General features: G+C 34.7%; 1 protein-coding gene across 1 annotated transcript in view; it reads right to left on the bottom strand.

Annotated features, from left to right (window-relative positions):
• The window catches only part of KIF6 (kinesin family member 6), a 147,084-nt gene that overhangs the window by 56,915 nt on the left and 63,145 nt on the right, over positions 1 to 27,024 (bottom strand). The window lies entirely within an intron of this gene.

Raw genomic sequence — 27,024 nt, 5'->3', positions numbered from 1 at the left:
GTCTGTATTATTTTCAGTTCTTACTGCTGGATGATCTATATATCCAAGTAAGATACATTGCATCTGTATTATTATTAACAAAAACATTCAAAGACTTAAGGAGAACGAGAGCTTATGCCAGCATCTGTGTTATCATCAGTATGCATATGTCAATAAATTAGCAAGAAGAAAGGATGAGACTTGCACCTAAATAAACTACAGGAATGAAGACAGTTCAGGAACAGAAAGGAGGAGGACTCTAACACTCAAACTTTGTGAAGAATGCAAAATAGCTCCACCTTTAATTAAACCTCCAGGTTGCAACTTAAACCTCAAAAATTAAATTCCTTAAATTGGAATTTGATTCTCTTTTGATTTTCCCCCTCCAGTCTTTCTCTTGTCCTACCCAGAAGTCTGCCTTCCTCCCTCACAGCTATCCAAGACCCCCAAATCCATCTTGAACAAGACCTGTAAAACTCCCTAGGATTTCTGCTGTGCAAGAGTTTTCTCTATGTTTAATGCCAATGGACCAGCATTACCAGTAACATATGCACATATACCAGATCTTTTCCAGGCTACCTGCTTTGTAATTTTGATGTAAGGTTTTTCTCCTTCTCCAGGTTTCTGTAGTTTCTTCTGCTTTCTTTAACACATTTTTCCTATTTCATGGGCATGAAATACCTTGTTTTCGGGGTGAGCATCACTAAGTCTTATACTCATTTTCATCAGTGAAGCTGAGGCAAGAAATAGGCAAAACATGTCTAAACAGGCTGGGATGTGCAATACTGGGATGTTACCCCTTACTGGTCCATAAGCTGCATTTTAAAGTAATTTTAAATATATTCTGGTGCACCTCATCATACGTATATCAGGATAAGTTCCCATTGACTGCAGCAAGATTTCTGTGATATAAGATACTGTTTACAGAGAAGGCTGGTAGCAAAAAGTAGTACTGAGGGTTCAATGATTGGTAAAAGTGTAAAAAAGATTTCTTAAAATACAGAGAAAATTTTACCCCTTTTCTGTCAAAAGAATCAGGACATCTGTTACTAATTCAAAAATTGGGAGTTGAAAACAGAGCCACCGGGAATGTCTGAATGGCAAAGCACGCAGAAATGCTCCACCCTTTCTGTATATGAAAATCAAAGAAAGACAGAGTGCACTATTTACTGCTGTGTGATCCAAAAGAGAAAGAGAATTCATGAAAATATTTTTTTTCTAAGGTGATGACCTGAGAGTGTAATGTTCATGTTTCATGCTTTCCTTGTAGAAAAATAGGCAGCTTTGTGAGCAGAATTTTATAGTACATTCATCCCATCTCTAGCACTAATTTTAACATGCAGCCTGAATTAACCCCCTAGAATTGCTTTTGTTGTAGAAAAAGCTTGTATTAAGTGCAGAAAGCCTGGAAAAAAGTCATGATCAAGCCTAAGATAAACAATGACATGCCCTTATTCATACATAACACTGCAATGTAAAGTATTCAACTCTTCTGGCGATGTGCTGACTTTGACAGTACAAATAAAAAGTAAAGTTCGGGAAACAAAACTATTACAGTAATTATTGCTACTGCCTGGCAGAAATGCATCAACCAAAATTAAAGGTAACCTGATAATAATTTTCCAGCACTAGCTTGAAAAGTCATCAGATTTGTACAGCCAAACAAAGCACACAAAAATAGATCCACAGAACACTTTGGAAGGGGAAATTTTCTGGTTTACACTGTTCATTTTAAGAAAATACAGAAACATATGAAGTAGTAAACAAACCCATTCTGAAAATAGTATAAATGGAACAAAACTTAGAAAGGACCATTGAAATTGCATTTCAGTATAATATGAGCATATATCAGCTACAGAATAATGTTGCAGCCTATGGGTAATGGCAGTGACATTTATGGAAAAAATAAGGGAAGACAATAATATTAATAACAGTAAAAAGACTGCAAGAGACATTGAAAGCTTGATGGAGTAGTTGTGTTTTCATTCTACTCAGTAGTGAAGCTTATTTCTTTTCCATGGTTGATGTGGTATCTTCAATCATGATGTTTACATTTCCTTAAATAATCTGTAATTTCATAAAATAGCCTCACCTTCTTCTTTCAAATTACCTCCAAGTGCCATAGTGCATTAACATTATTGGCATGCTGTTTCTCCTGGGGTTAATTCTAACAAATAAGCTCTATGTTATTTTAAACCAAGGTGTTATTGGATTTGTTTTTCTCTAGCTTTGAAATTGAAATCTATGTACAGGAATGCCTACATTATATAAACAAAAACAGAATTAAGAGAAGAAACCAATGATAAGGACAACATTTTGGCAGGACAGTGGAATAGTTCAGCTAAAACTTCTAGAGAAAACAATTTATTTCACTCAAAGAGCCAAAAAAATCCTCCTCTCCTTCTTAATTACCATGGCATAATGTTACAAAATAAATATTTGAAAATTCTTATCAAAGGAAGAACTATCATATCCTGCAGGATGAGAACCAGGAAACACATGTCATCAAGTCATTACAATGTGATCTGGAATAGTCATTACCATAAAAATAATTCAGAACATTGGAAAAAAGCATAAAATTTTCTTTCAATCACATTCATGAAACCCCAGTTGACAGGATTGCATAAAAAAGAGATAAAGTTTGTATCAACCTAATTTTAATGATATCTTTCCTCTTAGATTGTGTAACTTGGCTTGAATACTAAAACACAAATATGTGCAATTCATACAATGAAAAATTTGCAGCAAACCCATCATCATTTATAGCAAAATCACATAGCTGAAATTTTTGGTAAAATTCAGGTTCAATCCACATAATGAATTTGTGTGTTTAGGAATGTTCTCATTGAAGCTCTGATTTCAGTCTGTTCTCTGACCCAGTGAACTCTCTCAACTTTTATATTAAGCAAAAAAATTCGATTCAATAAGCTCCTCTGCTGAAATGTGCAAATTACATCTGTCCTACTGAATTTGCCTAAGTCAGCAGGGTGGCAATGACGTCTCCCAAGCTCTGAACTAGAACAAGATCTGACATGACCAAGAAATAGAAATGTTCCTGTGGTATTGATAATGGGCTAAACTCTCAAAACCAGTAATTATTCAAAATACAGTTAGCAAAAACATAATGAGGCTTTTGGATGCTGCTGATTACTTTTTGAGGTGAGAAAAGACAAAAGGGATTTAAGGACTCAGTTGTATGTCTATAGGAGGAAGAAGCCTGCATATCAGTCAAGACCCTGGCAGACATTGTGCATGCTATTCTACCACTTACTAATTCAGAGATTTTAAGCATTTATTCTGTGCTGTTTCATACAAAATGCTATTTACAGCCATCCTAAACACCAAATGTTAATTTTAAAGAAACTTTAATTTTAAAGGAATATGTAGGGCAGGTGTGTGGTGCCCTGTTGTGGTGCTGGCTCTTCAACTGCCAGAAAAGAAATTATTTGGATGAATGCTATTTTTAAATTAAATAGTATGAACTGGAATTATTCAAGGACTAGACTGAGTAGGTAGGAGCATGCAAGGGGATAAACATAGGCCTTATTTTGTTTTTAAAAGTGATAAAGTGATCAAACACAGTTATCTATTTACATGACCATATTGATTTTTAAATGCATCTAACACAGCAGATCCTATTGCAGCATGTATTAGTGATCAAAATTTATAAATATCAGATATTTTTAAAGTACTTATTTTAGTGTTTTTTCTTTTTTTCCCCCCATACAAATTTCAAGACTGCTCAATCTGGAAAAGGCATTTCCAGTCTTGAGTCTGGCCACCTTCTGTTTTTTGGTTTGTGGTAAAAGGGTTATTCCTCAGAGCGAGAAGATGTTAATAAAGTTTAATGCATGAAACCTACAGGAAAAATTTACATTGCTCTTCAGTTAGGTCTGGGAAAATCTGTGAAACAATAACATGAAATTGACATCATCTCTGTCTGAAAGCAGAACCATAGTGTCTCCTCACAATACCACCCTGTAACCAGATTTTGGTCCTGGTATGAGAGCTCTGAGGAGGTTTCAGCAGCCTTCATGCCAGAGGCTGCTGGTTTAACCCACAAAAAAATTGGAAACAACTCTCCAGAAGAGAAGTATTAAGATTGCAAGTTAATCTGTTCTGAGGGAGGAACATTAAGACTGTTGACAAAAGCAAACTTTTGGGAATAACTGTTCAGACAATTCTGATGAGAAAGGCATCTGTCCACATATCTGCCCATGGATCTGTTTTGCAGAAACTTCATTTTCAGATTAAAAGACTTTGTCACTCCATTTTCTCTCCAATTTTACTAAGTGGTCTGTTAGACAAGAGTTATCAACCCTTCCACTGAAATCAACAGAAGCAAAGAGTCCTCTTGCCTGAAGGAAAACTCTCATTCAAGTGAGGGTAGTCTGAAGAATTTCCGGATACCAACTAGCATGAATTGCGAGTCTTCATGCTTATGAGGTCTGTCAGCCTGTTTGGGCTATTATGTATCTCCACATATTATCAAATGGGAACAAAGGAACTGCAAAAACTTTCAAAGGAAATGAAAGACAAATTACTTGGTAAATCTTTGCTATACAACTAAGGTATTAGAGGTCATGTAAGCACAATTCATTACATCTTTACCAGGATCCATCAAGATGTCATAGCCATCTGTTCAGAATGGAAAAAGATGTAACCAAGCTTGCAATATTGAGTCAATAAAGAATAAATACTTACAAATGGGCAAGCGAATGGCAAAAGGATATACAACAAATACCTCCCCACTGCAATGATCAGCTAAATTTCTCATGAAAAACGTGTGTATTACATATGGCTATCTTCACTAAACTACAATTCAAAAATGGGAAAGACATAAAACAAGGTTGCTCACAGAACTCCTGCAGTGTTAAAGTTTCTGGGGAAGTTAAAAGCTTTGAAGGAAAACCAAAATATTCAGATGCAATGAATTAAATAAAACTAAAATGGGCATAAATTAATTTCTCTGGCTCAGGAGTTTCTTTGTTTATTTACAGGGGAGAAAGAGGGCAAAATGAAAAATTTGTTGAAAGCCTGAAAAGGATGAACAGAAAAAAACAATCTTGTACAGGAGCATGATGGACACAAATCAAAGACAAACACTATTTCTAATGCAATTAATATAACTAAGAATGGGATTACTTTAAGATGATTGAAATAAAAAGAAAAACCCTAGATATTTCATATAAAATGTCAACTCTATAAAAGTCAATTTTTATAAAGTTCAACTGAAATGCTTCCAAAGAATGCAGCAACTAACTAATTACAAGAATCTCATAAGGAGTAGACTACTACATTAATTAATATTCCTCTGCAGGAGTAGACTACTACATTAATTAATATTCCTCTGCAGGAGAAGTAAGGAAAATATTGAACCAAGGGTTAAATGAAGTATAACCTTAATTTTAAAGAAGATGAAATTGACTATTTTAAGATTGTCTAAGACCACAGAACAACAACAAAACTCTAAATGGGACATGATAGCTGAATTTAAGCACATTGATTTTCTTCAGTTTCATTATTTTAAGAAATCTTAAGTGGCAGTGCAGGTATGTTTTTAACACCTCTACTTTTGCAACAAAAGCCACTTGACCTTTAATGTCTAATGAAAGAAACGTGCTTTTAGGCTCCTTACTGAAATGTGATGAGTCAGTTGAACATCAGATTGAATCTTAGAGTGGTATCTATGTGTAAAGATTGAAACTATTGAAATATTGCTCCCTCATTTTCCTCTTCTGGAAAATTAGTATACCAGTTTGCCTCCCTGTCAAATGCTGCAGAGCACAATTTCAGAGAGAATTGCAGGATAAAAGGAAACTGTTAATAGCAACTAAATATGGCCATGACTTCTACCTGATAGAGCACATATTTTCCTAGATGTCAGACTCAGTTAACAGGATCATTTTGGTCTGATTATGTTTTTTGTTTCTTATGGATTTCTCAGATATAATTTGTTATATTTTTCATATATAATTTTTAGTATAATTTCTCTGATTACATGGCATGGAATCAAGGTGCTCTAGAATATCTGCACTAGAACTGATGATTTACAGCATGCCTACTTTTCTGTTGCCTAGTTATGTTAGTCTATTCTCTTTAAAAAGCCAGTGGGCACCAGTGTTATCAATGCCAAAGTTGGAGCATAGAAACAAGAAAGCAGTTTGAGGCTATTTGCTGACATATTACATATGTCAGCAATGGGGAATAAAATAGTAGTGTTCTGACACATATTATTGGAGAAATATTTTGGATTTAATGTATGACACCCTGCTTCAAAAGAAAAAAATTCATCTGCTTTTGCAATCATTTACTTCTTTAAAGCTGCCTGTGAGATCATATTTGATTGTATAATACACAGACACATTGAAAGTCCTTAATTAGTAGGTACAAAGGGAAAGTATGAAATGAAGCATGGTAGGCTTGGCAGAATCTCAGTGGGTGGATACGAAGGAAAATATGAAGTCAAACCCACAAGAACTTTAGGAGACCCACCCAATGGTGCTGCCACTTCTAAATAAATAAGATTAATTTCTGCATATGACAGAATCACACATTTCAGATGACTTCTCATAAAACAGGATATATATGTCATACTGCATTGTGCAGTTTAAATCAAACACCAGATACTACAAAGAAACTGCATTTCCCTTGTTTTTAGGAACCTAAATCTGTTTCCTTCAATGGTTAATGCAGTTGTAAAAGTTTTACTAAATACAAGAAAGGGCCTATTTTTATGCACTTGTGTCAATTCATATTAGATTTGATTTAAAATCAAGTTTAGATCACTGAACTTAAGAAGAGGATTTCAATTAAGATTGAGTAATAGCAAATTAAATTAGTTTTTACATGCTTCATGTACTTGACATGCTGTAGCAGCAATATTTGCCACTTCTGTTTTAGACCTGAAAAAGGGCTTCTAGGCTCAGAAACTTTTCTGCTTTTTTCAACCAGACCAACATATTTATAGAAAAATAGAATAGTCTCAACATTTTCTCAATTTATGAGTTTTATGATATTTCAAGTGATAGACATGGTATGTAAATTCTCCTTTTCAATATATCTTTCTCAATTTTAAAAGAATTACTCTGAAGAATTCTTTTAATTTAAAAAGAATTGTGTATAAGAATATTTTAAGAGCTTTACAAAATGACAACCTACATCAGTGGAGTCATGACAGCTTGGATCAAATGCAAGTGAAGATTTTTGTTAGGGACATCTGTAGACATCTGCATGTATTTTTGGTGTCTGGAGAATAACTTCTACGACCAAGCTTGCCAGTAACACCATAAACCACAAAAGAGGCATATTTCATTTTCAGGACACTTTAGGACAGAGAAAAGAACTTGTTATAAACATCAATCTGGTTTTGGAAACTTAATGTACTTTTAATTTCATGTAACATTTTAGTTTTTTCTTTATTAAGATACTGAGGTTTTCTGAAGTAGAATCTTCTATATACTACATCTTAGGTAGAAAAGAAAAAAAATCCTCTGTAGTGGGTATGCCATTAATTAGTACCATCTTGCGGCTATATTTTTCTTGTAATATTTTATGCTATAAACTACAGGAGTGCAGGGGCCACTTCATGAGAAATTAATTTTTTTTTCTCTCCCAGCAGGAACACCAGCACTGAATGGTAGAAGTAGACAGGTAGAAAGGCTGAGGTAGAGAGCTCAGAGAAGAAACCATGAGATAAATTTCCTGGTAAGCTATTTATTTTTTTCAGACAGCAATCCAAATTAACTAGTTTTAAAATTTACTATTTGTTTATATTCAAGATGAACACAGCTTTATCACTTCATCACAGATCTTTTGGAAGCTGAACATCAGCAATTAAGAAATGAATAAACTTGATCTGTAAAAAAATGAAATTTGATTATTGTCCTTTCGAAGCTTTATTGGGGTTCATCTCTGAGAAAGAACACAGAAGCCTGTTATGTAACAATGTCCAGACTTGAAAAAACAATAGCATGACAATATAGCAGTAGGCATGTTATACCTCAGCAATGTCCACAATAAATTTGAAGCACTCACCTAGTGAAGAAGCATTTTATCCCTCTCTGAGGGAATCCTGTAACTGCTACATTACAGACTGCACCAGTGCATATTAACTGTACTTTAAGTATACACACAAAATGGAGCCTTCAGTAGTTTCAACTAATCTCACAACTGAGGTCTTCTAGGCACATGACAAACTCCAGAAGTCCAGCAGAGTTAAAATGGGAGTCCTGTGCCCATAAACCAGCAGAGATTTAGAGAACACTTGTGTAACTTGCACGTTCCTAAACACCTAACCTGACAAAAGGTGTTGAATTTGCAGTGGAATTAAGGATGTTGTGCCTCTTGTGTTACACAAAGAGTGCATTTTAGTAACACAAAGTAAAGGTTAGTGAATGTAGAAAGAGAGCAGTTATTGCCAGTTCAGCCACATTCACCTATTCAATTTTTTCATCTATAGTGGTTTTGAAATAGCAGAGAAAGCAGAAAAGGAGGAGATAGCAATGGGGCCTGAAAAATAAAACTGGCTAATTTTTGTCCTGAACTTTCACTTCTGCTTTTCAAATTTTATCATACTATTTTTTACAAAACTTTCAGCTATCTTTAGGTAAAACTTCTAATTATTTTAGACTTTCCTCAGCTGCTAAAGGCTTTTTACTGCTTTTAAGAACTCTTTTGACTGCATTTCATTTTGGATGGGGAAAAAAATCTATCTTGAAGGATTGAATTGCAAAGGAAACTTTAAATCTTTTTAGACTGTAGAAAAAAGAAAAACTATTCTGAATGCCATGTACATTCTTTTTAAAAATCAGTTTTGCAAAGCCCATGAAGTAAGTGTACTTGCTTTCTAAATTAGTGATAACACAGTCTAGAAGGCTGAGCAGGTTTAAGTAAAGCTGTAATTTGCATTTTTAATAAAACATTTTGAGCAGAGGCATTCATCAAAACAATTTATTAAAACTGCAAATTAGAGCTATATTTCAGTTAACTTTACTAAAATCCTACTACTCACTAAAAATGAGATAAAGGAAAACAAATAGCTCAGAGTTTAAATCAATTTTTTCTGACAATTATGACAAATAGCATGCACATCATATTTTTATGAACAAAATTATGCAACACATCAGTAGTATTCCCTTTCAATATTCTAAGAATAAAACCTTCAGATTGCATGAGTAGGAATATAAATATTAACTTGAACATTCTTAATATATAATACTAAATTTACTGAAGTTCACATGGGTTTGAGTCATAAGTCATTAGAGATCATTTGCAAAAAGAGAAATCCTGCCTCTATGGAGGTATTGATAAATTAATCAAAATGGAAAAGCAGTAGCTGTCCTTGTTACAAAAATATATATGAACAGCTGATCAAATTTTTTGGATATCAAATTGCATCTATAGCAAGATATTTTGAAATGCAACTGAAAACCTGTTAAAAGGAAAGTTCCATTTCTATCCCTAATACATTCATTCTCTAGAGAAAAGTAAAAGAATGAGGTATCTTCCCTTTGTTTCTATCAAAAATACTTTGCCTGCCAAGACTGAAACCATTGGCTGTTTCCAGTGCCACTGGATATTCATGATGATTTTATGTGAGCTGTACAGTAAGTATGTAGAATCACAGAATCAGCTAGGTTGGAAAAGATATCACCTTTGAGATCACCAAGTCCAGTCTGTGACCTAACATTACTTTATCACCTTATATGTACTGATGTTATGCTGTTTAACTGTTCCTTTCTTGTACTGGGCTACACAAAGCGTAATATGTAAAGAAATGGCTTAAAGACAAGGAGGACTTCTATACATAGACAGGTGACAAAAGAAGGCCAGGGAAAACATAGGTCCCCTGCTGAATGAGGTGGGGACCTAGTTACTAAGGACATGGAAAAGGCAGGGCTTCTGAATGCCTTCTTCACTTTAGTCATTACTAGCACCACCAGCCTTCTGTTATCCCAGGTCCCAGAGGCCAGCGGAAAACTCTGTATGAAGGCAGAGACAAACTCCATCCAAATATTTCTTTTGCTATTCTTCTAATACAGCCCAAGCTTAAGAAATTCTAAGATAAAGCTATGATTTTCTTTACTTAGTAGCTTACAGATGACTTCGAAAAGTTTCATTTAAATAAAATGCATTCACACCCTACTAATATATCAACCATTGCAGAGAAAAATTCATGTATACTGAACAGAAATACTGCTTTTATCAACAAACATATAACGGACAACAAACTCAGCTAGACAGTTAGGCCCTTGTGAGATGACACATTTTTTTCTGATTATAAATCAATAAGTCATTAATTATTGCAACTGAATATCTGCTTTCATGCTTCTAAGTTCCTAATGTGACAACAGAGATCCTATCCTCTGATTGCATCCACTGGTGTCCCTCTTCAGTTACTTTAGGTATAACAGTACTTCTGCTCTGGCAATTTCACCACAAAGGAGGTCAAAAATGGTCAATGTAAAACCACAGAGCAACTGCAGAAGGTTTAGTATGTGGATGTATTTTTTCTTACAGGGGATATATACTTAAGCGAATACTCAAAACGTGTAACTTGCTATTTGAGTGCAGCTCTAAAGAAACACCACCTAAAGACACATTTGAGTGAAGGAACATGGAAGGAAGTTGGTCAAAGTGTTATAAGGGTCAGTGAAAGTTAGTATTGCAGTACCCAATCCTATGTATCAGCTAAAAGCCTCTAAAACCTTGCATGTGATAAATCTGGGACTTCTTATGTATGACAAAATGATGGAAGCAATAACCTCACTTCCTATATCAAGACTAAAAGTAGCAAGTGGTAATAAGTGTCTTTAGTTTAGCTGGCTTGAAGGAATAAAAAAAATCTTGAGAAATTTCATTAATACTACAGAAATATTTCTGGATTTCAAACAAATATCCTTGTTTATTCCTCTTGGCACAGGCACTCCTCATAGAAGACTGAGAAACATTTGAAAAAACCCAACCCATAGGATTCTAATAACCCATCTGACCTAGAAGCAATGCTTAAAATGTCTATATTTTAAATTGAAAGTGTAATTAAAATCAGGAACGTTAAATTCTCCATCTAGTACTATCATTATCACCTGAAATACAATCCTTAATGTCCACTGTAATTGTGAAAATAGCCACTCAAATATATAAATATCTCTAGATTTTGAATTTATAAGGTTGAATGTGAGAGTTCCCCACTGCCAGTTCTGCAATCTTCAAATGGCTAAAAAAGGGTTATTCTTTACTACATTGTACGTCTAGCCCTTTGCAGCCAGATCTCAAAGCCTCTTCCTTTCAATCCAGGGCTTCACCCGGACCTTTTCCTCTTTGCACATTCATCTTTGGAGCATGGTACATGCACTCTAGGATGATGAATGAAGAACGCCTTTTATGTCTAACTACAGTACAGTTCCCAGAACCAAGAAGGAATATAGAGGGGAATGGAGGAGGAACATATTCATTAAAAATCAGTTCTCTCCCTGACAGTCTCAGGCTTGCTACAGTTAGGGGGATCACACTGGCCATGAACAATATTTATGCTATTGCTGCTGTAAAAAGTTGGAGTGAGATTTTTTTTTGTTCATTAAACATATCTTAATGCATTTTAATGAAGAACTACTACTTAAAGAAAAGAAACTTCTGTTTTGAGCTTAGAGTCCTAAAACTATGAGCACTTTAAAATTACTGGACAATGAATTCCTACTCTCCCATACCCTCAAGGTAAAATCCCACCATATTGGGATTAAGAAGGGATTAAGATACCTTCTTTGAGAGCAGATCTGCTGCAGAGAGTGAATTTATATCATAACAAAGGGAGAATGAATAGCCAGAGACAGCTAAGACCTCCTAATTGCCACTAAGTTGACCAAAAGATCTGTGCAATTCATGTTATTTTTTGTCTTCATAGTAAACATCAGAAATAACTGGGTCAGAGTTTACAAATATAGTTTTGAAGAAGTGCACATATTAAATCCAAATTCAATCCCTGGAACCTCATCATGCTAAAGTTAATTCAAACTTTGGATGAAGCTTCCATCTTAAATTGTCCCTAAAGGCAGGAACTGCCTTTTGCCCTGTAGTTGTGGGTTAGTGTAGCGTATCCCATAAAATAAGTCCTTCTTCCATAACAACAAATTACCACATTCAGCAAAATAATCATTCATTGTCTTCATGTACAGCCAACCATTCCCTATGATATAAAAGTCAGATGTGATACTGGAGTGTGGTAAAATAAACCTACAATTTTGCAATGTCTACTTGCTTATAATAATTCACAAAATATTTGTCTTTCAGAAATCTATTCATGCATCTTAAGCAATTTCTTAACCACTTTTTGTCTTTTTGTCTCATTGGTGGGTTCCTATTTATAGAAATATATATATTCCATGAGCTTTTGAAAAATTATAGTGATTCCAAATCCCTTACTATTAGATGTATATTTGCACTACATGATTACACATTTTTTCCATCCTCAACAGGAAAGCAAATTAATTTAGAAGCTAAATTCCTGATCCTGCAAACAAACAGGTGCAGATATTTTTGCCCCCAAGTACATTCATGGCCATTTAAGAGACAGCCAACATATGTACACAATAAACATATGGATAAGCAGAGAGACTTAGAGCCTTTCTTGCTCCTGAAAATAAACAAGTGAAACTCGCCCCCCCCCAATCCCCCCAAAACTAGAAGGACGTCTTCATTATTCAAAATACAAATTATTTCTCTTTTATACAACATGCATACGCTTGCACAATAACATCTGACATAACCTAAATATGTTCTCTTCAGAGAACTGCTCGCACTAATTTATTGTTAGCTTTATTTATTCTGCCTATAGACTCAACAGTAAATAAAAAAAGAAAAGTAAAACTTTGTTACGATGCCTAACATGTCTATTGTATTAAAACTGAATAATCATAACTAAAAATAAACGAATCTGGGTTCTTCTGAATTATAATTATTGACTTTTATTTCTGTGATTCAAAAAACTCTCATTTTAATCAAAAGCGATGACATTCTTGTACCAGAGATATTAAAGGCAAAATTGATTGGTCACAGAGGCAAGAATACCCTGTTGTCTCTCTGGCTCATGATACCACAGAGTTTTTCTGGTGAAAATTCAACAGTCTCAGAAGCTATTTGAAGGAACTTTTCTTACCAAAAAAACAAAACTAAATGAAAAACCCAATAATGTAATATAAAGCATTTGAATCAAATTCTGTTTCATGTTGGCACAATTTCCACTGTGAAAAGAAACTTCTTTCAATTTCTTTTTCACGAAAATTTGTAACCAAGTGAACTATATAATTAACTTGCAACAAAGGATCAAAAGACAATTTTTGAACCAATAACCTCTGTAGCTCTAAATCTGCTTTTGTCAGGACATAGAATTAAAAGCAGCTTTGCCCCTTGAAAATCTGTTGAAATCGGTGACTATCACTAGAAAAATAGCATAATTCTTCCTGAAAGCCAAGTACACTATGTTTATTTGATGGCTTTAAACCGCTTGTTTTCCTGAAGATCAAAAGGGAACAATAAATTATGGACATTCCTTGTCATTCAACCTTACTACAATATTAAATGTGCTGTATCAGAGTCATGAGTTCTTGTATCAGGCTTTAGTTAATTAAATAAACCTGCTGAAAATCCAAAGGATATATTCCCACAACTCCTTTTCTTCTAGTATTCTCTAATGCAAGGTTGTTTTAACGGTTCTGATACAAAGCTACGACATTTTTCTGTTTCCAACCACTGGTCATTATTCAAACTGATGTCAGTCTCTCTCTGTACACTTAAAGATTAAAGGAAATTTCTGAAATATTTAGAATTATTTCTCCCCAGAATTATAGCTGGATGTAAATGGCATAAATAAGGAGTGCTGATCAAAGTGGGGAGGTATTGCAGAAGAGAAGATTCAAAATAAAAATTTTCAATAATTTTAACACAACTTTTTTAGCCCGCTCTGAGTGCTGTTTTTCTCTTTTACTGAGCAAGTAGAGACAGCTTTGCAAGTAGCTTACTCTCAGAATTTATAATAAATATCGAACTTACCATATGTTTGCCCATGCTTATATAGAATTTTAAGTGGCCAGCATAGTCTAGAGTTTCAGCAAAGCTTCCCAAACAAATAAGCTATCAATGAAAAGAAAATTTCAAGAACTGGGTTGGATAGTTATGCTGACTAAAAATGAAGAGTCAAGACTTCCAAGATGTCATGTTGGTTTCTGCATCTAATTCACTGTCTTACTTTCACAAATCATTTCAACTGCTCCTCAGTGTTAGAAAAACAAGGTTTTGCTCTTACAGATGGCCTTTGAACATGAAATCTCAAAGTGATCAAGGAAGATAAGCCACTCTTAATTTATTTCACAGTTGAAGAAAGTGATTCAGAGAGATGAGGTCACTTGTGTAAGTTCACAAACTTAGTAAATAATAGGGATTGAAATAAAAACCAGATGCCCTGCATCTCAGTCTAGGATCTTATTCAATGCAATGTATTGCCTCTATAATGCAGTGGAAAGCTGAGTTGTTTTATGACAAACAACAAGAATAAGCCAGCTAACAACCTCCATTAGACAATCCACTTTATCACAAGCATTCAGTGAAAAATCAGAAACACGCAAAGGCAAATGTTAACAGGAGCTTGTACATTATTCTTACAAAGAAATTTAATTTCTTTTGGAATAAAAAGAGTGGCACAAGTAGTCAAAGGGCACAACTGCTAATAACTGTCTGAAGCTTGTCTGCTTAAGCAATAAAAAAGTGAACATTAAAAAACCAAAAAAAAAATAGATGATTGCATGAAGAATAAAATATAAAAAAGAACTAAATATGAAAAGGGAAAGGTAAAGCTTTCACTTGCCCAAAATTTACAGCAGCTGCTGTTTGTGACATAGCAAGAACAGCCTGTGCCACTTGGGAAAGGTTTACTTGTTTGCTTATCTTTACTTATATTTTAATTATTGTTCTGAACTGCTTCCAAAGCATTTTTTCCTGTTTCTTCATCCACTAACAGAATCTTTAATGGCTGGATAAAGACTACATAGAACAATAGTTACACAAAGTTGGTTTATATATTGTTAGTGTGTAGTAAGTAACTACATCTATTACTAAAACTATATATTCTGATTTCTTGATTATCTGCGAAATTTGAAGCTTTTTTTCTGAAATTAAGATTTTTTAAAGTATTTACTTTGCTATCTGAAGTTTAGGATTTTGTACTATTATTTATAGAAAATGAAAATTTTAAAATTTTGTCCAAGGTTCTTATCTGACGCATCACAGTATAACTCATTGCTACTACATTTCTCAAGGTACTTTTTCCCTCTTAGCAACTCTGAAATAGCCCCTCATTAGCAACAACCCTTAAAAATTATTTGATGCAAAACAGCTTCTGACTATTGCTTTTCAAGCATCTGAAAAATATCAATGATTTGACCCTGAGATTAAAGGTTTAGGATGATGAAGGCTGTGTTTATATTATTGGCAGACACCCAGCAGTACATTATAATGCAGGCACTATTATTGAAATATTAAGGTTAGTAACTCTAAGAGAGTTGGCAAAAAAAACCCCCAAAACCCACAACCCAAAACAAAGCCCCAAACCCCCAAAAAACCAAAAAAAACCCCTCAACCAACAACAACAAAAAAACCAAAACCAAAAACAAACAAACCCAAAATAACAAAACAAATAAACACCCCAAAACAAAACAAATCAGAGGAAAAAAACTGTAGTTCAAATCTAGCTAGTTAGACTAGAAAAAGAAGAACTTGCAATAGCATGCAAAAAAAGCACCTGACCAGTCAGATAACGTTTGTATTTTTAGCAGAATATGTTTAATATTACATCAACTTGCGTATCCTTTATATCTGAAAACGATACCTGCAACATCTATTCTCTTTTTAGTATTTTTTTTTTAATGACAATAAGCAGAAGTTTTACAAAATCTCAGGTTGCTAATAGGTCCTTTTAATATGAGTGGTCACACAACATGTTCTCTTTTCTCTCAACTACTTTGTAGTTGCCTTGCTAGCAAACACCAAACAGACATAAAATAGACCATGGTTAAACGGACCATAATAAATATAATGGTTTCATAATTATGCGCAGTTATGGTCAATATATTTTTAATAATATTTTTACTATATAAATAAACTATCAATTTCAAAAAGAGAAATTATATAACACTGTTGTGACTCTACCTAGAAAAAATTGAGTTTGATAATTTGTGCCTTCTTCTCAGAGGCTTTTAAGGGTGATCTTTCCTCTACCACTTAACATCCCTCTTTACACTTTCTTTCCTAAAGTCCATATTTTGCAAAAAGTAGATTCCAGGAAATGAAGTTTCTTGTTTGGATACAACTGCCAAAGCCACTTCCTGTACGCACTTGGCAGAAATGGGGAAAAAAAAGTCTTATGACATTTTTCAATCCAACCAAGCTGGGCATTCCATTCAGCCACACAAAACCTCAATTTAGCCCCAGAACTGTACACCAGTAGTACATATTTAACCACTCAAAGCATTACAGTCCAGTAATAATAAATTCATTTTTACATTTCTCTGGAAAAATAGTATCAAACAGGTTCCAAACAAAAAACACACTGACTACTTCATCCATGCATGACCTGATACTATTGCATTTTTTCCATTTTGTTTTTTTTCCTCTCCTCTCTCTGAACAGCCTCACATGTGAATGCACTGTAAAGAGTCACTTATGAAAAGTCTGCAGAGAGACTATTCATTGGAACATGACATAACATAGTCATTGTTATTCTTGGCATTGACACTCTTAATGCCTCATTCAGAGGCAGATAAAAAAGGAAATTTTAATGAGAAAGCCTTTATAAACACTTGGGCTGCTGCAACAGGAAATCATTAAATACATGATGCTCATCAGATGAGCTGAACAGGCTGTCAATCATATTTTTTTGGACTTTGTTAACAGGTGTTTTACCAGACCTTGCCCTGCATAATGTCTATTATGACAAAATTAGGTCTTTGACTGTAACAACACAGTTTTTCCAAACCAAGTGTTTAAAAGTACCAATAAAGAAAAAAACCCTGCTATTAATTTGGTTGCTTTGACTCCAAACCAATCTTCTTCATCTTAAAGACTAACAAATTTACCAAAGGGATCACAATTATATATGCCTCAGTTTAAAACTGTACCTCTTCTTCCTACAGCTCTACTAATTTCAGGAAGCTCTGTTAAATCTAAAATGTGACTCCTCTGAGGCCTCTGTATTTGAACTTTCAGTTCTTGGGTGCTACAGGCAAATTAAGGATGACAAGCAGCCACTTCCCAACTATTGTTTCCATTTTAACGCATGTGAATTTCAAAACACATATTACTGTCTTGTCTTTCTGCCCATTTCCCATTCAATAACTCTCTTGGGTTCACTTTTCATTTCCTAGTAACTTAGCTCTTCCTTCCCTTGAATCTACAGTCTCTCTCATTTCTGATCTTATTCACAGCTTCATTAGGAACACATCCTAAGCCACAGATATCTCTGCTCCTTTCTACCCTATTTATAAAAGAGAACTCCAATCCATACTTGCCCATTCCTTTTTATCCCTTCCAAATAAATTTTCCCCTCCCAGAGTTCAGACTGTCAAGTGTGAGGTACAATAACTATTGTAGTACCACTTGCTTCCACTGTCTACTCCTACTACAGTCTCCTGGCAGCCACAGTATTTTCACAAGAAAGACAAAAGTAGTATTCAGAAACACATTTGCTATTTGTAACCAGCACATGGTCTCTTAATTTGTTCCATTAAACAGATCAAAAAGATTCCTGACATTCAAATAAAAAAAGTCCAGGAGCAGAGTGTAAGACAGAATAAAAGACCAACCATCTTTTCAATTTTTTCCCTTTTTTTTGAGTCCCCCTCCACTGTTTTAGACATTATCATAGAAATTTTCAACCCAGCATTAAAGTTATTTTACTGAAAAAGTTCAAGACATGACTCAATTTACCCAAGCTTTCTTCTCCTAAATCTACATTCAATGATTTAATATTAAGAGCTACAGTTAACAAGTTCAGCCATAGGAATACAAAAACATACATCTCTCATGGTTGGCACCTTTCAATCTATTCCTTCTTTTTAAAAATCTGGAGAAAATCAGACTTTTAAGTGTGCAAAACAAGAAAACTCTGGAGCATCTCATGAGAAAGCCAACAGTGAAGACATTTCTGAAACAATAGCCTGACCACAGATCTTCCCTTTTGTAATAGATGCAACTTCTAGCAGGCTTTCTTAAAAAGGCAGGTCCCAAATGACTGACATTTCTAGGCCAAAGGCTTAATTGGAGAAATACTGTAGAGCTGTGCCATTACATATATGCAGAGATAATTTCTGTTTAACAGACAAGCAGATACTTTTCATACCATATTAAATTTCAAACCAGTTTAAATTTGTAGCTCTACGCAGAGTACACTGCAGGAATCAAACCTAGGGCAACAAATGAATGGAAGGGTGTAGCAAAATCATTTATTTGGAAAAAGCTCTATTCATTCAGGGCTTGTCAGTCACAGATTAAAACACGCCTATTTATTTGAGTCTAAAATACCACAAAGTTGTATTACAAATCTCAAGTAAACTTTCTCTTCAAGAATGGTGATGTTCATTCTGAGTAGTTCTTCCCATTTTCCCATGATGCTGCATAATAATTTTGTGGACTGAAGCGGATATGTTAATATCCCAATCTCCAAGAAGCATTTGTCAAAATTTTAAAATCAAAATCAAACAGGCCACATTCCAAACTATAACTATTCCAGGCAAACTTAAAATTCAGAAATCCCTATCTGGGCTTTTTTTTTTTAAACTTAGAAAAATATCTTAATTTTTACATTCAGTTTTATTTACCATTAAATCACTCAAAGTTATACCTAAGAGCAGCACATGATAGCAACCTGCAACAATTTACAAGGGAAGTTAGACATGGGAAAGAAATTCTCTGGACTTAACCTTGCTTCTTCAAACAGTAAGGATAAATAGATTAAAATTCTAATTCACAGAATATTGAAACATTACATGAGTGTTTGATATATGATTAGGTCCAGCTGACATCATAGGGAACTAACAACATGCCTACAGAGACCAACACCATTAGTTGTTTATAGATGCCCAAACTATAAATCCTGCTTGGTCATGCAATGATACAATGAACCTCATGACTGCCTTAGACCTATTTTTTAAGTCCTTCTCCTTTTTCTGATTAACTTAGCTTTACAGGCTATGTGCTCACACTCGGCATTCCCCACAAGAGCTGGCAATTATTTACCCTAAGTTATTCTCATTCAGCCGTGTGGATGTTTTGATCATCGGGCCAAGTTGTTGTGCTCAGAAAACAAACATGTAAAAGGCTGAGCTATAAATGTCTAAATACTTATCATTTTAAATATGCATATGACACATCAGAAACCAGAAGAGAATAGGCTACATACATATACAGAATTATAATAGCAAGTTAAAACAGGAAGAAATAATAAATCTTGTGCTTGTGCACTTAATCTAAGCACTAAGTAACAGATATCAAGAAAGAAAACAAACTGAACAACAAGTTATCAATCAGCAGTTTATGCTGGGTTTTTACCCTTCCCGTAAATTATCTGGCTTTGTAGGAGATGCAGATATTTCCAGCACTTTTATGTCCAGGAGGTGGCGCTGCTGTCTATTTTGGCAGTGACGCAGGAACATGTCCTCTTTGTACTCCCTATATTATTGAGACATACATATGGAGAAACTGGTTTGATTTCTGTTGAGGACTAAGAAAAAAACCCTCCAGTGTCTTCCTAAAATAGAGTGTAAATCACAGATACATAGAATTGTTAACATTGGAAAAGATCTCTGAGGTCATCTAAGCCCAAGATCAAGATCTCTGAATCCAACAGTCAACCCAGCATCACCACCATATTCACCACTAAACCATATCCAACTGCTGTATCGACACGTTTTTTTTAACACTTCCAGGGATGGTGACTCCACCACTCCCCTAGCCAGCCTGCTCCTATGCTTGACAACCTTTTATAAGTAAAATTTGTTCCTAATATCCAATCTAAACCTCCCCTGGCACAACTTGAGGCTATTTCCTCATATCTTGTCACTTTTTACCTGGGAGAAGAGGTTGACCCCCACCTCATTACAACCCCTTTTCAAGCAGTTGTAGAGAGCAATAAGGTCCTCCCCGAACCTCCTTTTCTCCAGGCTAAACAACCTCAGATCCCTCAGCTGTTCCTCATAGGACTTGTGCTTCAAATACATAACAAATATTAAGGAAGAAGTTAATCTCTCCATTTAGATTTTTGGGAAAGTTTATTGTGACTTCCAGCATAATAAACTGATGTTCTCAAAGGCTTTTATATCTAGGTAGTAGAAAGCCTAAAATGGCAGCAGAAAGCAATAGTGGCATTATAATATGCATTATAAAGTAAACTGCAGAAGCCTTCAAATACAGCATCTGATATTAACAGTACCAGATTTTAAGATTACATGTCTATATTAGTTTTGCCGAGAGATGAACTTCAAAATGCTGTTTCTGAGATGATCTTTATTTTAAGGAATTACAGGGTTACAATAAACATTACAATAGCTAAGATCGTAATTGTAAGCAAATTAAGTAATGTGAACATGCAGCAGCAGTTCAAGGGCCGTGAGAGGACCAAAATAAGAAGGCTTGACATAATTACAGTCAAGACACATTAAAGACTAAGAATACTGGTTATAGAAAATTCTTGGACATTAGTATGATGATTAGGAAACAGTAAAAGATGAAATTTAATTTTATTTGTATGAGGGTCTAGTAAAAGTATGCTGAAAATCAGGAAGGGGCTCACAGTTTGATAGGGGTATTTGTGTGAGTATTTAGCATAGAATCATTAAAAAAAGAAACAACAAAATCTTTCAGCAAATGTTTTGCTCAATCATCACCAAATTACTCACCTCTAGGAAGAATATTGCCAGGAAAAATGCAAAACAAAGAAACTATTAAGAGAGAGAAGATTAAACATGAGCACACTGTAATAGAACACAAAATAGACTTATCATGCCCAACACCACCATTCACTGCATTCAAGTCAGATACAAGTTATTTGAAGAAGAGCTGGAATTACTGCTAAATGCTGACAAATGTTACATAATTTCTTCAGTCGTATCACTTCTGCTACAGGAAAATGGCATAACTATCTGCATGTGAAGCATCTTTGATATGCAGAGGTTTACAAAGAACAGCTTCAGCTCTTTGTATAACTCTGTGATCATTTCAAATGCCAAAATTGCCTTAACTTAAGGAAGTCTTAGACCAGTTGGTACCCGACTCTATGAACAAAAAGATCAAAGACTGCTTTCAATATAGCTTGGTAGACGGTTACAGCAGAGTACCTCAGTCAAAGATTTGTAAGACCAGCCTTGCAATGAAAATCAGTAAGAGATTTTACCTGACCCAGAAGTAAAATCTACCAAACTTCCTGTATAAGTGTGGAAAACCAAGTATCACTCCACCTCGAGCTGTTAGCTTATTTTCGTTTATGTGGTTACTCTTTTATTCCACACACATGTCTATAATGGTCTAATTTTTCTCAAATTAACCTAAATATACAATGTATAATAAACATAAAATATAACCTGTGGAGATAATGTTATTCTTTTGAAAGTATCCTTCTGAACTTATAGCAGGGCTGAAAATTAATGAATCAAAGGCACAGTTACTCAATAGATATTTCAGAGTTAAAAGTGTAAGAGAATAAAAGATGATGCATTAGAGATAAGTGAACTGTGCAATGATTTTTTCAACAAAAGCATCCAAAACTTAAGAGCCAATTATCACTGAGGCAAACAGGCATACAAAACTTCAGTGAAAAAATTGTACAGGAACAGAAGCATGAAATTGGCCTGAAACATTTGTATGAAACTTATACTGCTTTAATGTACAAATATCAGGAAAAAGATAGGGATTTGTGGGATATTTCCACTAATTCCTACTCTGGTTTTATATTCAAATATGCTGAGACTGGAGTCTCAAGAAAATATCTGTTTCTGCCAGGAACAGAATGAAAAAAGGTTTTTTTAGGTTAAATTCACAAATAAAAGAGACAGAAATCTAGACTATTAGATTATTTAGCAGAATTAGTAATATCTGTACAGAAATACCTAGAGTTTAAGCTAATAGAAGAACTTTGTAGTATTTTGATTACCCATATGCATACATGAAGTGCATGTAGTGGCTCTGTTAAAAGGCACTGTAGTCTCTTGGGACTGGTGTTCATAACAACAATAATATGGGAGAAGTTTTACAGAGGTATTTGCCAAACCTGACAGTCAATATATAAAGGAATTTGATCACCCTTCAAACATGCAGAAACTTTCGGAAGCACATTTTACCTCTAAAATATCAAGAGTTGAAGACCTTCAGAAGACCAAAAAAAAACAACCCCAAAACAACTTTAAGGAGTTAGTTTGAAGGATCCAATAGTAATTTTAGACAGCCAAAATATGGCTAATGAAACAGAAAGCCAAAAGGATTTGAAATAGCAGAGAACTTCCAAGGAACACTAGGTTACATTTAGCAGACTAATCTGGATAAGAGAACAGTAAAATAGTATAAAAATACTGGAAAGTTTCCCCATCTAAACAGACTCAAGAGGAAGGCAGTAAAAACTGCCAAAAGCATCTTTAACAAGCTTCCAAACATACGTTCTACATCAGAAGAGATTCCCACTTGAGAAGTGGAAAGAACAACATGATGAGAATCTTAGAAAAAACAGAAATGTTTTGTAAAACCAAATAAATGTGAAGAAAGAAAAAGCTGTTGATGGAAGAAGTTTTTTTGCATAACAACATTTTCGATACATAAGTAAGGTTCAGTGTCCCTGAAAAATTAGTGAAAGTACTGCTATGATCTTCTCCTCACTCTCGTTAAATCCTTACAAGTTACAAAATTTGCCTTTGAAGTTGCAAATGGGGACCAAGCTCCAAAGAGGAAAATCTGGGCTTCATCTCATAAAAATAACCCTATGTGCATATTTATAAACACTTAGTTAAGATGATGAAAGTTGTAACACACAGGGTTTTATCACTGAATATCAATTGCAAGAGCTCCCTTTAAATCCTATAACATGTAATTATATTTCTTGTCACAAGGAGTAGTCATCTGTTGCTCCTTGCAGAGATGTTTCTGGAGTCTTAAACTTCTTAACACAGTTCTTTTTTTGCTGTTTACAAACCTCAGTGAGTTCAAAGTTCTCACTCAAACGAAAGTCACAGTGGACAGACACACTGTGAATTCCAACAAAATAAAGCTCTTGGAAGCAGTACAGATAGAAGAATAGATCTCAGAAAAAAAACCAACCAAACAAACAAAAAACAACCCCAAACAAACAAAAGAGCAAGCCCCAGAAGCTAGTTGAGTTTCCTATAAATTCAGAGAGTTAGTCTGCTTGGTATTTATTGCAGTCAGTGTACATTTAAGGAGGGTAATTCTGTTTTAGAAATTACTTTGAGTTTTAATTTTCACTTTTTGTTCATGTCACAAGATTAAAAAAGGGAATTAAATTGTGATCTTAAAGACAACAGAGATACCAAAATGTCTAACAGCACATGACAGAGTAAAAATTTTCACAGCTACATGCTACAAACATGTCTCATTGATAGCCATTGACAGCCATTCATAATTATGACATAAATTGAAGCCCTAGCAATACACATTTTATCTGGTAACTTGAAATACCAGAAAATAACTTGGTTAAACTTATCAGAAGTTGAATAAAATTGTTCAAAAGCTTCTGCTGTCTGTTAATATTTGCTGAATTTATTTTGAAGACTTTTTAAAACAGCTAAATCAAGAAGTGAAGTCTGACACTTCCTGCTTGATCCTTAAACTTGGCAATATGCACTCTACACTATAATCACTCTGCACTATAGAAAATATTTAATGCTTCAGAAATTAGCAAAACATCACATCTTGTTTTAAATAGTTGTTACAAAGATTTAACAGTAGCAATGAAATATGCACTACATGTTACTAGGAGCTGGTAGAAGTTCATCTGGACAGCAAATGGGACATAAACTTTTTCCTGGACCTTTAACAGAAAATCTAGAACATACTTTATTTTCTGACTAATGAGAAAGATCAACAGTAATTCTGAGCAGTGCCCTAAATGCACCAGTGAACTCTTTTATTGGCCAGATAGCAGTAAAATGACGACATGTGTTTGTTAACAAAAGATCTGTCACAAGCACAGTGCCAAGACTCTGCCCCCAGATATCCCAAGGCACTACTGGACACAGAAAATGCTCCAAGAAACATATGGGTTTGCTAAGCATATAATTTTTCTGAATGTTTCAGACCTACCTTTTCTCTGAACTGAAAGACATAAGATGGAAAGCCACTGATTGAAAACCTCAGTCAGCCTTTTGCATTAGGGAACTTTCTGTTTTCAGACAGTAGAAAGATTTTCAACAAGAGAAGGAAGCATTTTCCCCAAATTATTACATAAATAGACAAGATAAATATTTTAAAATGTCTTAATACATGACAGAAATATTTAGCATTCAGAAATGAGCAGTATGTGTCTTAGCATCACTATTTTCATGCTATTCATAAGCATCATCTGTTTATAGAAACCATCTCCCACATTTCTAAGCCAGTTAGTCAGCCTTTCAGTAGGAATACTTTTTTATATAGATGTTTTCATGCTGTCGAGCAAAAAGCGATCTTAAATCATGAATGACATACATAGAAGGTCAATTCTTCACAAAACTCTCAAAAAACTTCACAACGTCTCAATGAAAAAAAAAATGAAAGGGCTCAAACTGGTCAAAACATTATCCTAACAAAATCTTTTGTAAGAGCAAAACAATCACTCTCAAATCAATCAGCATATACAACAGTTTGAACCTCTTACTAAGATTTACTACATTCTTTAAATGTCACAACAGTCACACTGTTTTCTGGTAACTAAACTGTTTATATTTCAGGAGAAAAACAAATCTAGCAGGGTAAAAAAATTAAATCATACATCTTTTATGCTGACAGAATTATCCTAAGAGGCAAGCAACAGTCATTGAAATCAGAGACTGATTCCAAAATAAGACTTCTCTGTACAGAAGAAGTGATATAATGCAATAAAAGTAAAATACAATACAATATTTATCACTCTACTGTCTGATGAAGTGTGATTTTTTTCTTGTTTTGATAGACTCATTCATTCTCTGATTTATCCTGAAACTACTAATTAATGATTGACTCAACTCCTAAGAAGAATTATATGTAGTTCTACAATTATATGTCTAGAAGATATGAATTATTAACACAAAGCTGCAGTAGATACTTTATGATTATGAACTAAATGATTATATTAAAAGCAAAATTGCTGAAGCATTTGTTATGCTCAGGTTATTATGCCAATAACTTATCTTTGCATTTTCTGATACGATCATCTGAAACATAATTTAAATTCATAGCTAGTTATGTCTGTTTCAGAATCAGGAAAGATATTATGATGCAATAATAACGGTGGCTACTATGCCAGACTGTTTTGCTCACTCTCTCTCACGTGGTTTGTCTGTGATGGAGGATGGATATTAAAAAGCAAGTTATCCCCTTTTATGGTGTAACACTTGCACTAAGATAGCAAGTTCTGGTCTGTTCACTGTTTTATGCCATCTGACTCGACAAAATGACAGCAGCAGGCAGCCTTCCACTGCTTCCAGGCAGCCTGCCTGCCATCCAGTCCTTCCTAAAAGAAGTCTTCTGGGATCCAAGAAAAAGAAATCTGCCAGCATGTAAACTGGTATCATTTTTAATTAAGGTAGAATTCAATGCTATGGGACCCAAAACCAGCACAGAAAGCTAGGGCATTACTAGGACACTGCATTTGCATATTTCTCTGCTGCGGCTGTCAAGAAGTACAGCCCAATCCAGACTCTGACACAAACTGAAAAAGGCACAATACAAAACAACAATGATCCACATGTCTAATTGCAGCTGTTCTTAGTTAGGTCTCCAGTGGTGTCAAATCTCATGTTCAACAATATTTTACTGGTGACATTATTTCAAATACAATATTCAAACAAGCAGCTAAAGACATACCTGTTCAAAAAAAGTACCTCTCAACATTAAATCAGACACAGGCAAAGAGACCTGTGGTTGCTCAGCATGGACAAGAGAAGGATCCAGGGAGATCTCATTGTATCCTTCCATTATCTAAAGGGCTTATAAAAAGGAGGGAGAGGGACTTTTTATATGGACAGGTAGTGACAGGATAAAGGGCAATGGTTTTAAACTGAAAGACAATGTGTTTAGAATACATGCTAGGAACAGATTCCTTACTCAGAGGGTGGTGAGGCACTGGAACAGGTTGCCCAGAGAGATTGTGGATGCCCCATCCCTGGAAGTGTTCAAGGCCAGTTTGGATGGGGCCCTGAGCAACCTGGTCTAGTGAGTGGCACTCCTGGCCATGGCAGAGGGTTTGAAACTGGATGATTCTTAAGGACCCTTACATAACACAAAAAAATTGTATGATTCTGTGGAATAAACGCTTTACAACTTAGTACTATCAGCTGATAATATTACATAATGGTGCCCAAAAACCTACATGGAAATCAAACCTGGGTGTTAAGCCTTGTTAATCCTTGAGTCTGTACAGCCATTAAAGGCCTCTGTTTAGAGTTTCAGGAATACACATGGTGGGGAAAGGTAGAGGAAACTAAACAATACCGTATGTCAAATCTTTGAAGATTTTTTATGTTCATGCAGTTTCTTCTGAAAAGATCATGCACATTCAGTGTAGGATGGACCTAAAAAGAGATGAATTACAGCTGTACCTGTACAACATTAACCATTGTTTGAGTCACAACTCATTTACCTTCAAAGTCAGCCTGCTGAGGGACAAATTTGGACCAGGAATTGTTTTACCGCTGTGATGAGATCAAGATAAATTTCCCGTTATCACAGATTACTACATCAAGCTCAGTAGTGAAATAGTATTACTGCCTTTCTCCTACTTCAAGAAGCGTCTCGATAGGATAGACAAGAAACCTGGTTACACAT

The sequence above is a fragment of the Camarhynchus parvulus genome, chromosome 3 (assembly GCF_901933205.1).
Source record: "Camarhynchus parvulus chromosome 3, STF_HiC, whole genome shotgun sequence".
Lineage (NCBI taxonomy): Eukaryota > Metazoa > Chordata > Aves > Passeriformes > Thraupidae > Camarhynchus > Camarhynchus parvulus.
Note: the sequence above shows the minus strand (reverse complement) of the source record. Positions and strands in the feature narration are given on the sequence as shown.